This window comes from Dipodomys ordii, unplaced genomic scaffold, assembly GCF_000151885.1.
Source record: "Dipodomys ordii isolate 6190 unplaced genomic scaffold, Dord_2.0 Scaffold1, whole genome shotgun sequence".
Lineage (NCBI taxonomy): Eukaryota > Metazoa > Chordata > Mammalia > Rodentia > Heteromyidae > Dipodomys > Dipodomys ordii.
This window is the reverse complement of record NW_012267217.1, coordinates 61,225,678-61,237,640: the sequence shown is the minus strand read 5'-3', so window position 1 is coordinate 61,237,640 and position 11,963 is coordinate 61,225,678.

Here is an 11,963-nt window from a genome sequence, read left to right as displayed (position 1 = left end):
TTCCTTCCTTCCTTCCTTCCTTCCTTCCTTCCTTCCTTCCTCCCTCCCTCCCTTCCTTCCTTCCTTCTGTCCTTCCTTTCTCCCTCCCTTCCTCCCTCCCTCCCTCTTTCCTTTCCTTCTCTCCCTCCCTCCCTTCCCACTTCTTTTCATCTCTTTCACCACAAAAGCTGTCTAGTACCATGACAGGAAGTTTAGTGAGCAAGATCCATAACCCTAACACAGCTCTTAAAATGTTTTGTTTATTCTCTGTTGAAATTCAGAACATTTAGGAGAGTGCTAAGTGTGGTTTAGGACACAATCCTGGTTCTTAACTGGCCATGGTTCACGGTTTCCCTTATTGCTGGGGGAGTTTATGTTTTTAATGGTTACAGTCATCATGGTGATTGTACCATAACTAGCCGAACCACTTCTTTGGTGTCATGCATCCTATTCTCTCCAAATTGACAGTAAGATTTTCTATTCCCCTAATTTTGTGACTTAAACTCAGGGCTTTGCTTTCTCTTGGCTTTTCTGCTCATGAATGGTGCTCTAGCACTTGAGCCATGCCTCACTGTTTACTTTGAGATAAACTTGCTTGTTGATGAGGTACTCTCATTTGATGATTTCTGCCATAGTTGGGGTGATGGATATGTACCACTGTGCCCAGCTACTAGTTGAGATGGCACCCAGGCTGGCCATGAATTGTGATCTTCCTTCTCTCAGCCTCCTGAGTAGCTAGCATCACAGATATAAATGACTGTACTCAGTCTAGCCATATATATTTTTTGATAATAGGGAAAGTAAATATCTTGTTTCATTTTACTTTTTAATTACTAGTAGATGGGTGTTTTCTGGCATGTTTTATACCTTTTCTAGAACTTTTGATTCTTTGAATTTGTAAGCTTAATAATTTCTTTTTTTAAGCTTAATAATTTCTTACTGATTGAGATAAGAAGAAAATATTAGCACTGTTCTGCAAATACTGGTTCATTTACTACTTAATGTAATCTCTGGGCTGATATTTGTATTTTAGTGATCTAGATGTTCTATATTAATACTACAGTCTGAATAAGACTTCTCTGTAAGTCTTTGAGAACTTTGTGCTTTCCGTGAATGCTGTAATTGTTTGAAGAGGTGCCCCCTAGCCTACATCCTGTAACCCAAATTTCTGCTTGAACATGAGTGAAAGCTACATACTGACTTGGTAAGCAGAGACATTTGCTTACTAGCTAGGACTTTATCAAGGAGATGAGCCCCCTAATCGTTTGTGGCCCCGAGTTCTTGAGATGCACATTTCATTCCATCACAATGATATGCTTTGTGAGCTATCAGATTTTGTTTTAGTAGGCAGATGCTGTATCATAACTAGTGTTTATTTAGTCCTGGATTGGCTGCCTGAGTCTCCTAGTGTTTTGGAATATATTAATAGAAAACATGAGGAACTTGGAATGACAGTCTTTAGGGTACTGGAATACTCTTCTTGATATATCCTGGTTTCTTATTGAAGTAATGGAATCTTTAGCTTTTCATTCTTATAGATAACAGTCCTTTTCTGGGTGCTGGTGACTCATGCCTGAAATCTTAGCTACTCAGGAGATGAGATCAGAGGACCATAGTTTGAAGCCAGCTGAGGCAGGAGAGTCTGTGAGACTTTTATCTCCAATTGTCAAGCTGTGGCTAGAGTTCTGGCCTTGAGTGAAAAAGCTAAGAGACCATGCTAAAGACTGAGTTCAGGCACTCACACGCATGCACACACGCACATACACAAGCACATACACATACACAGAGATAGCACTCTTGCATTCAGTGGCTTCTGGGTCCTTCACCCTTTTTTGGCTTTTTCACTCAAGGCTGGTGTTCTACCACTTGAGCTATAGCTCCATTTCCAGCATTTTGCTGATTAATTGGAGTCTCTTGGACTTTCCTGCCTCAGCTGACTTTGAGCTATAATCATTAGATCTCAGCCTTCTGAGTCACTAGGATTACAGATGTGAGCCACTTGTGCCCCACAGTCCTAAAATTTTAACCAAAGAAATTTTCTTGTCTAGCTAGACATTTTGTCAAAATTCGTATTAGTTCAAAACGTTCTGTTATATACACTCTAATTGAACTAGGGAAAATATAGGTTGACATAAAACTGTTAGTAAGAATGATGATGATGAAAATAACCCGTGACATTTCAGCTTTGTGTGGCAGTTATTTTTGTGAAGTCATTTAGTTATTTTTGTTTGGGGCTGTTAGTGGGGCCTGAACTCCAGGCCTTGTAGTTGGCTTGGCAGGTGCTCTACCAGCTGAGCCGTTAGGGCCTTTAGCCCTAGCACAGTTAATTCTTACAACCCCTCAGTCGGGGATGTTATTATCCCCATTTTGCAGAGGAAACTGAGGCAGTGAGAGAGGACACAGTTTCTTCATTCCCTGATAGGTGGAACGAAGCAGAGGCAGCTCTCTGGGCGGGACATGTTTCTGGTGTCGAAGTCCAGAGTCAGAAGTGAAGTCTTCATATCATTTAGTTTGTGTTCCGATCTTCTTTCAGATGAGAAAAATCTGGAAAGAAAATCTGGAAAAGTTTCTTGAAATGTATTTCTGATGGACCTTAATCTTCCCTGGTCACTCTGCTTATAACTTCTTGCTCATATAGGCTTATTAGTAGCTTCTAGAAGATTCTCCTTTTCCCCACCTGTCTTCTGCCTGGCTTCAGCTTGTTGGCCACTGGTGTCTTGACCTGGCAGTGAACAGATTGCCCTTCATCAAGCGCCACCTGCTACTCCTGGGCATCCTAATCAAAGTGGTTTTACTGATGGCATTTTGGTGATTTGATTTCCTTCTTTAAGTGGTCATTGTTAATTGGTAGCAAAAACCTACTTATTTGCTTCAAATATTTGAAAGTTGTTTTCTTCCAGGCCTGATACTATACCAGAGAACTAAGTTGAAGGAGGTTTTATTAAAATTAGGAAAAGGCTTTATTAACAGAACCCTATATTGTCTAAATTTGTGAAATAGTCCCATTTGATTTTAGGTAATAGGTTGCAAGGTTCTGTTTTCCTATTCTGCAACCAGTCATGGGATTACACCTGTAATCTTAGCTTTTCAGGAAGCAAAGATCTGAGGCTCGAGGTTCAAAGCCAGCTCTGGCAGACAAATTGAGACTCATCTCCAATTAGTCAACAAAAAGCTGGTAGTGGAACTGTGGCTCAAGTGGCAGAGCTTTAGCTGTGAGGAGAAGGGTAGGCAGAAGCTGCACTAGCAGCATGCACACACATATGCAAAAGCACATGGCAATATATGTTCATTAAATTATAGATATTTCCAGTAAACACTTTTTAGGCACTTACAGTGTAGAAAGAATTAGATTAGTGAAGCATTCATGTGGACAATATGTGTTACTGGCAGTTGGCCCCAGACAATCTTTCTGATAGTTAATTTGAAGGAGAAATTAAGTGCAGGCTGAAGTACCTGGCAGATTTACTCAGCACACTAGAGGACATTTGGGTGAATTCATTGTGATGGGTGGTTTAGAGGAGAGAAAGCTATGTCACCTGCTCTGAGATTTGGGGTGACTTATTATACCTCTGCTGACCTCAGTCTTCCAATGTGATTGATAACAAGTTTCATGCCCATGACTCCTGTAGCTCCCACCACCTTTAAATGTACTTCCAGGAAGCCGGGTGCCAGTGGCTCATACCTGTAATCCTAGCTTCTCAGGAGGCTGACGATTGTGGTTCAAAACCAGCCTGGCCAAGAAAGTCTGTGTGACTCTTACCTCCAGTTAACCATGAGAAAACCAGAAGCAGTGCTGTGGCTCAAAGTGGTACAGCGCTAGCCTTGAGCAAAAAAAGCTCAGGGACAGTGCCCGGGCAGACCCTGAGTTCAAGCCCCAGAAAAATACATATACACACCTAAATACTCTCGGGTTTTTAGAGATGACGCCTCGGGTGGGTTTGCTTTTCTTTCCTAGTGGACATTTCCTCCAGATCTCTTCTCTATGCAGGGTTAGAAGATGTTGTATGTTCCATACACAAAGGCAGTTTCTAACTTGAATTGCTCAATATTTACTTGAAAGTGCAAACACAGCTTGGAACAAGTCCAGCTTTTAAGGTGAATTGATAAAAATATCACACATCCAGGTCTGCCTGTCTTTTGGCTGAGGGTATTGGCTTATTGATTTTCTTTCCTACCTGGAAAGCTGGCATTATTTCCCAAGCAGGCAAACGTGGGCAAGGCAGATGCTGCTTCTTTAGGGTTTCAACACGATCTGCTTCTCCCAGCAGGCTCTTATAATGAAAGGAACATTGATTCTCAGTAATTGCTTGATTCTTGGTAACTGCTTTTGTTAATGTGTTTGAATTTTTTATAAGGTCTAAGGAAAAGATCTAACATAATAGTTGTGTTAGCAAGTAGGAGACACTATAGAGTTGGTGCTGCTTTATCCAGCTCTCTTCTCCATACAATTAAAAAAAAATCTATACGTATTTTGCATAACTCAAACTATATAGTAGCTTCTGGTCAATTTTTTTTCTAGAGTTGAAGGAAGTTATTTGATTGGTGGTATGAGTTCTTCTATCACTAAATATTTTCCTTTATTCTTTGGATTGAAAGAAACTTGTGGGCTTATTTATCATCAGAGTTACAAAGTAGACAGTACTTCTAGCTTCCCCCCATTATTTTTTTATCTTCTTATTTTATTTAATTTTTGCCACTACTAGGGCTTGAACTCAGGGCCTTACATTCTCAGCGTATCATATTCTTGCCTGGATTTTTCACTTAAGGGTGGTGCTCTACCACTTGAGCTATACCTCTACTTCCATCTTTGTGCTGGTTAACTGAAGTCACTTGGATTTGTTTGCCTGAGCTGGCTTTGATCCTCCATCCTCAGATCTCAGCCAGGTGAGAACTGAGTGGCTAGGATTATAGGTGTGAGCCACTCACTCCTAGCCTGTAAGTTAGTTTAAAATTAAAATTTTTTTATGCCCACTAATGTTTTATGTCTCTTTGGAGTATAGCCAAACTGGAACTCCTTATAACTGAAACCCCAGGGTTGCTTCGCACATTCCTGCTTTCAAATCTTGGTGAAATTGTTTCACGTAATTATAAACCATTTTCCTGCTTGATCCCCTAGTCTCTCCTTTTCACTCAAATTCATTTCCTCAGTAATTTGTGTTTCTCCAGAAAAATACTTGATTCATAACCTGGGAGCTTTTGGGAAGAAGGTCTCTGTTGGTTCTGGAGTTCGAGTCCTACAGTGCAGAGCGTGGGCTTTCCTTCGGCCTCTGGCCCTGCTTCCTTCCTCCACCTCCGTGTCCTCTCATCTTGTGACCTCACTCAGGCCTGAGGTCCTAAGTCCTTTCCACCTCTGTGTCCCTGAGCTGTGGCGGGTAGGTAAGGTGGCGGCTGGGGGTGGGGGAAATGTTGGAAAGGACTGGGAAAGTCAGCAGGGGCTGGGGTGGAGCAGAGGATTGGAATAAAAAAGAATAGATAAACTAGATAAACAGAATAAAAGATAAATAGAAAAAGTAGAGTCGATAAATAGAATGACAGCTGATCTCGGCCATGAGTCCAATCCTTCATATCTGTCTGTTCTCCTTACTTCTTTCCAACTTGTAGCTCTGGTTGTCTGTGATAATAAAATACAGGAGAATGACATTGTGGAAATCAATTTTTTTTCCTTCTGAATTGCTGTATATGATTTTTCTTTGACTTGGCTGCAACTTTTATTTAGCCTTAGACCTAGGGGTCTAGTTCAGAGAAATGTAATTGTCCTATAAAATTTCTCTTACAGACGTGTTTATCCTCAACATAACCAAATAATATTTTCACACTTATATAGAAGAACTACAGGAGATTTGCTTACATATTGGAAATTGGAGGAGATTGGTTAAGAAAGAAATCATAGAAATTGGAATCCCAGAGTATACAGAGCCCACCTTTGCCAGCATAAAATCAAGAGGGAATAATGATTTGAAACTAATTTTGTGTAGCTCTCCAGAAACGTACACAGATGTAAAGGTGATAGGGTAGCCTAACTCGGGCTCTGCCAACAGCGCTTGCAAGTGGGGTTGAATGTCACAGCCTAAAGAACGCAGACAGAAAAATGATTTTAGGTTATTTTACTACCTGGTAGGAACTGCTGATCATGTGCAGGCAAACGTACCTGAGTTGTTGAAATCACGACATGCTACTATATTTAAGGCCAGGACTATTTTATGCTCTGCTAATTTGTTAGAGGTAAAGGAAGACGTTAGTATATTATTAGTTGTGGGAAAAAAGGTTGGAAAAATCCCTTAAAGCCACTCATTAACTATTACTTATTTATTTATTATATATTGTATTTTTATTGTATATTGTCATGTTATATTAGGATTGTTACATATTACATAGAATCTATCTTATTTTATTACACCAGAGAACTTAAAACTTTTTTTCCGTGCATAGGAAAGAGAATGGGCAATGTGTTACTGAAGAGAGGCATGACTTGGAATCTTGTGGGTTTTTTCCCCCTTATTGCAGAATTTTCCCTGTGCATTAGTAACAGATTTGAGCTGCTACCACTAGACTTGGGAAGCTGACCTTCTCAGTTTACTCCATTTCTCTGGCTTTACTTGGCTTCTAGCTGAGGCTGGCTCTTTCTTTGTTGTGTTCCTCTCTTCCTTCTCTCAACAGCTAGCTGACACCAGGCTCCTTTCAGGAACAGACTTGTTCAGACCCTCTTTGTCCTCTAGAGGACCTGTGGACTTAAAGACTTGAAATTCATTCCAATATAGAATCAGTGTTTCTGTGAGGCTCCCCCCACCACCGGCATTAATCATTCATGAGAAGCCTGATCGTCTGTTCATGAGTAATAGCTCTCGCCATTGGACTTCTGTTCAAGATTTTCCTTTTACCATTGGAGCAACTGATAGCTAGAGATGAGGCAGGAAGAGGTGCCAGGGTGGGAGGAAGGTAGCTGATGCTTGAAGTCTGGCTCATGTACGTGGCTTGTACAAAGTCAGTCCTCACTACAACAGGACTAAATGTCCTGCCTTTACCAGCTGCTGGTGACAAACTGCACAGTCAGGTGATAGCAACTCTACACCTGCTTTGCTCCCAGGGCCGTGGAGACTTTCTGCCACCCTCAGAGTCATTGAGGACTTGGTTTGGTATTTTCTGCCTTCTTCATTATTATGACTTTTGAAACTCAAAAGGCTGTGATTCAGGGCTGGGAAGGTGGCTCAGTGATAGAGTGCTTGTCTCGCATGCATGAGGCCATGGGTTTGATTCCTCAGCACCTCATAAGCAGAAAAAGCCAGAAGTGGTGCTGTGGCTCAAGTGGTAGAGTGCTAGCCTTGAGCTGAAGAGCTGAGGGACAGCACCCAGGCCTAGAGTTCAGGTTCCATACCAACGAAAAAGAGCAACAACAACAAAAAACAAACATATACACACACAGACACACTGAAACACACACACACACACACACACACACACACACACACACACACACACACACACAAAAACAACAACAAAAGGCTGTGATTCAGAAACTAGGATGTGTCTGAGTGGTATAGCACTTGCCTAGCATGCCTGAGGCCTTGGGTTCTATTCCCAGCACCACAAATCAAACGGATCCAATCCAAACGAAATCAAAACAACCAAATGCTGTGATTCTATGACTTCCTGCTTTGGCTCCCAGGGACTGCCTTTCCAGTGGGGAAAGTGATTCAGCCCTTAGGCTGGGGACAGGGCTGTTGGAATACAAGAACACATTGCTCAACTCCTAACTGAAGGAAGCCTTGGGAAGACTTGCTTGGGGGGGGCTGGAGGGTTGCGGGGCAGGCAAGCTTTGTGAGGAAGTGGCCTTGCAGGTGGCTGGAGCTTGCTACCAGGAGGGAAGAGTAGACACTGGCCGAGAGGAGCACTAGTTCTTAACCATTTAGAGACCATAGTCTTAGGCAAGAAAGAGACTTGATTCAAAAGATCTGTTCCAGTTAAGGGGAGGGGATGGTTGAATAGGAAGATTGGCAAATGTCTCAGATCAGGCAGAAAGGATTTTCCTTCGATGTTAGGAGACACTGGGCTAGAATGAGGTGGGTAAGGGAGCAGGGAGGGCAGAGAGATGGCTTTCCTTGCTGGTAGTAGTTTCCTGGGGCTGCTGTACACTGGGCGGCTCAGGCCATAGAAATGCCTTGGCTCAGGAATGCGGAGGCCAGAAGCTTGGAATGAGGCGTCAGCAGGGGTTTCCTCCTGGAGGCTCTGAGCAGTGGTCAGTTTCGTGCTCCTTCTCGTCCAGTGCTGCTGAGAGCCGCCCTGGCATGTTTGTACTCTCTGCTTGCCTCTGTATATGGGTATCATCTCCCCAAGTGTCTTTGTCCCTTCTCCTCTTAAAAAGAGCCAGTCACAGTGGATTGGGATCCTAACTAATCACTGAATCTAACTTAATTACACCTGCTCAGACCCTGTTTCCCACAGTCAGGGCACATCCTCAGATACCAGGGATTATGATTTCAATAAGTCTCTTTTGGGAGGTCAAATTCAGCTCATAGCATTTGGGGTCAAGCTTTCAAGGAGGTGGATCTTCATTCCAGTGTGGGCTTGGGCTAAGGGGGAGGGGTCTTCGGGGTGGGGACGGGGGTGGGGTGGGGTGGGGAACGGGTAAAGTGTGTTCAAGTTCTATTAGCTAGGATTGCATCCAGATTGGTCAGCAGGGACAGACAGGTCCACAAATCATTTATGGGACAAAGTGTGTGACTTAGGGGTCTGGGCCGAGTCCTATCAGAGGTAACCCAGAGTGTCAGTGGTGAGATGTATCCGAATCATACAGGAAAGGGTGATTCTTTGCAGGAAAGTTTCCTGGATCACAAATCTGTGGGGGTGCCTGAGTCATCAGCTTTCCAGGGGCATTCGGCTCACGTAAGACTCCATACTGTCCACTCACCAAGAATCTGATGAGAATTAGGAGTCCTCCTCCTGGAGAACGAATGTATGTAGAGAGGTGAAAGTATTTATATATAATTTCAGTAATACCCATATATTAAAAGACTGGTCACCAAAGTCTTTGGGAATACACACAGCTTCCTTGTACTAGGTTTCTTTGGCTGCTATAACAAAGTGCCACAGAACAGGAAAGGGTTAAACAACAGAGGCTTTTCTTTCAGGGTTGATTTTTTCCTGAGTCCTCTCTGTTGGGCTTGCTGCTGGCTGCCTTCTTGCTGTGTTCCCCTCTGTGCTCAAGATTTCCCCATGCCTCTCCCTCTTCTTATAAGGCCATCAGACTTTTTAGATTAAGGCGCTGCCCTAAGAGGCCTCATTTGAGTTTAATCTCTTCAGGTTTTTTTTTTTTTTTTGTCAGTTGTGGGGCTTGAACTCTGGACCTGAGCACTGTCCCTCAGAGCTTCAGCTCAAGGCTAGTGCTCTACCAATTGAGCCACAGCACCACTTCCTCTTCAACTTTTGTGTGTGTGTGTGTGTGTGTGTGCCAGTACTTGAGCTTGAACTCAGAGCCTAGGTGCTATCTCTTAGCTTTTTTCTCCACTTGAGCCATACCTCACTTCCAGTTTGGTGGTTAATGGGAGATTTACAGTCTCACAGATTTTCCTGCCCAGGTTGTCTTCATGAAGGCAGCAGGGGTCAAGTGGAGAATAACTCAGTCTGAAATCATACTAAAAAGCACAATAAAACAGGGTGCCCAGTAGCTCAGGCCTATAATCCTAGCTTCTCAGGAGGTTGACATCTGAGGGTCATGGCGTACAGCCAGCCTGGGCAGAAAATGTTCAGAGAATCCAACTAACTGGCAAAGAGCAGGAAGTGGAGATGTGGCTCAACTTTTAGAGTTCCAGCTTTGAGTGAAAAAGTTAAGCAAGAGTATAAGGCCTTGAATTTAAGCCCCAGTGCTGGTAAAAGACAAAAAAAGAGCACAATAAAAATATTTAATTTCATGACCATATTTTGGTGATTTGTCTGCAATACGATGGCTAGGGATCAGATTTCTGATCTGAGTCCCTTTTCATATTCAAGACATGTTCTCTTTCTCTGGCTTCTTTATAAGTTATAGAAATAGTGACTGAAAACATTAGAAAAAGTATCACTTCTTTTGTGCTGAAAATTAAAATATAAAGGGTCACAGCTAATGTGTTTGATAGTTCTGTCTTTAACATTTTAGAAGGCTCTAAGTTGTTAAGAACAGTTGGTAGCTAAACAAAGCTAATTAACAATTATAATTAATTTCCCATTGTCTAAATTATAAGGAACTTATTTGGAATAATAGTCACAGGTGACAAGGTTTGAAATTAAATGGGAAGCAAATCAGTATTTAAAATAGCTACATATAATTAGGTTGCAATTATCTGAATAAATTGGATCTAAAATTCTGGAAACTATAACTATGTCATAATCTCTGTGTTAGAATGCAAATTTCTATAAGAGAGAGTTCTTGTTTTTCTTTTTGTGCTGGCATTTTGGCTTGGACTTAAGGCCTAGGCATTGTCCCTTAGCTTTTTCACTCAAGGCTAGAGCTTTATTACCTGAACCATACCTCCACATTCTGGCTTTTTGCTGGTTAACTGGAGATAGGAGTCTTATGGACTTTTCTGCTTGAGATGGCTTTTTGAACCTCAATTCTTAAATCTCAGGCTTCTAAATAGCTAGGATTACAGGCATGAGCCCCCATTTCCCAACAGATTTATTTCTATATAATTCTATATAATTCCTTCCTTCCTTCCTTCCTTCCATTGCTACCTCCTTCCTATTCTTTCCATCTTGATTTTTTTTTTTTATCGGTGTGGGTCTTGAACTCTGGACCTGGGTACTGTCCCTCAGCTATTCAGCTCAAGGCTAGCACTCTACTACTTAAGCCACAGCGCCACTTCCAGTTTTCTGAGTGGTTTACTGGAGATAAGAGTCTCATGGACTTTCCTGCCTGGGCTGGCTTTGAACTGCGATGCTCAGATCTCTGTCTCCTGAGTAGCTAGGAATACAGGCATGAGCTACCAGCGCCCAGCTTCCATCTTGATTTTTATTTGTTGAGTTTTGACAAAAATAAGCTGGCGTGGAATATTTGTTTCAGCTCCTATTTATGATTTTTTTGCATATTTTGAAATGAACACACTGTACAGATGCCTGCCCCTCATCTTTCCATGCCTCTGTGTGGATGAGCTATGGTATCCAGTCTTTAGGTAGCATGGCTGGAGCACCTGCACAGGCCACGTGTCCAGGTAAACATCATGATGTAAGGTACCTTAGAAAGGCCCCCAACCCACACTAACCTTTTTATCCAGTGCCACCCAGGGTATTGGAGATCAATAATGCTGTAGAAGGCAGGTCTTCTACAGGCATCCCTCGTTTAATCCATGACCCCTAAAGAGGGGTCATAGATATTTCCATTGTTCCCAGGATTCCTTGACTAGTGTCCCTTCTTCAGCAGTGTTTCTGGGGTCACAGCAAGGAAGGGACCACAGAGCATTTATGAGTGTCCATGATTGTAAGGCCTGGGAGGCAGCTGGAATCGTGTGAAGTGCTTGTGTCCCTTCCTGTGTTTATGGCCCTTGGTCCTATGATTGAGTACAACTCAGACTCAAATCCTGTTGGATTTATCAGAGTTGGCTAATGAGGAACAATTTAGTACTAAGTAAATGATGCGTTTGCACTAAGTAGATGCCATGGCACCAGGAGAACAAAGGGTTGAGAGGGGGCTGGAGAGCAGAAGATGCGGGAGCATTCCACCTCACACGCTCGCGGGGGCCCACGGGGGCCTGTGCAGCCCACGGTCTGCGGGGGCCCACAGCGGCAGCGAGCGCATGCGCGAAGGCAAGGCCTGCGCCACGGGGCGTGGCTCCCTGAAGGCATGCGCCACGGGGCGTGGCTCCCTGAAGCGCATGCGCCACGGGGCGTGGCTCCCTGAAGCGCATGCGCCACGGGGCGTGGCTCCTGAAGAGCATGCGCCACGGGGCGTGGCTCCCTGAAGAGCAGCCCACGAACTCTGCGCTAATTTAAACTTATTGGTCTCATCGTTTTATTTT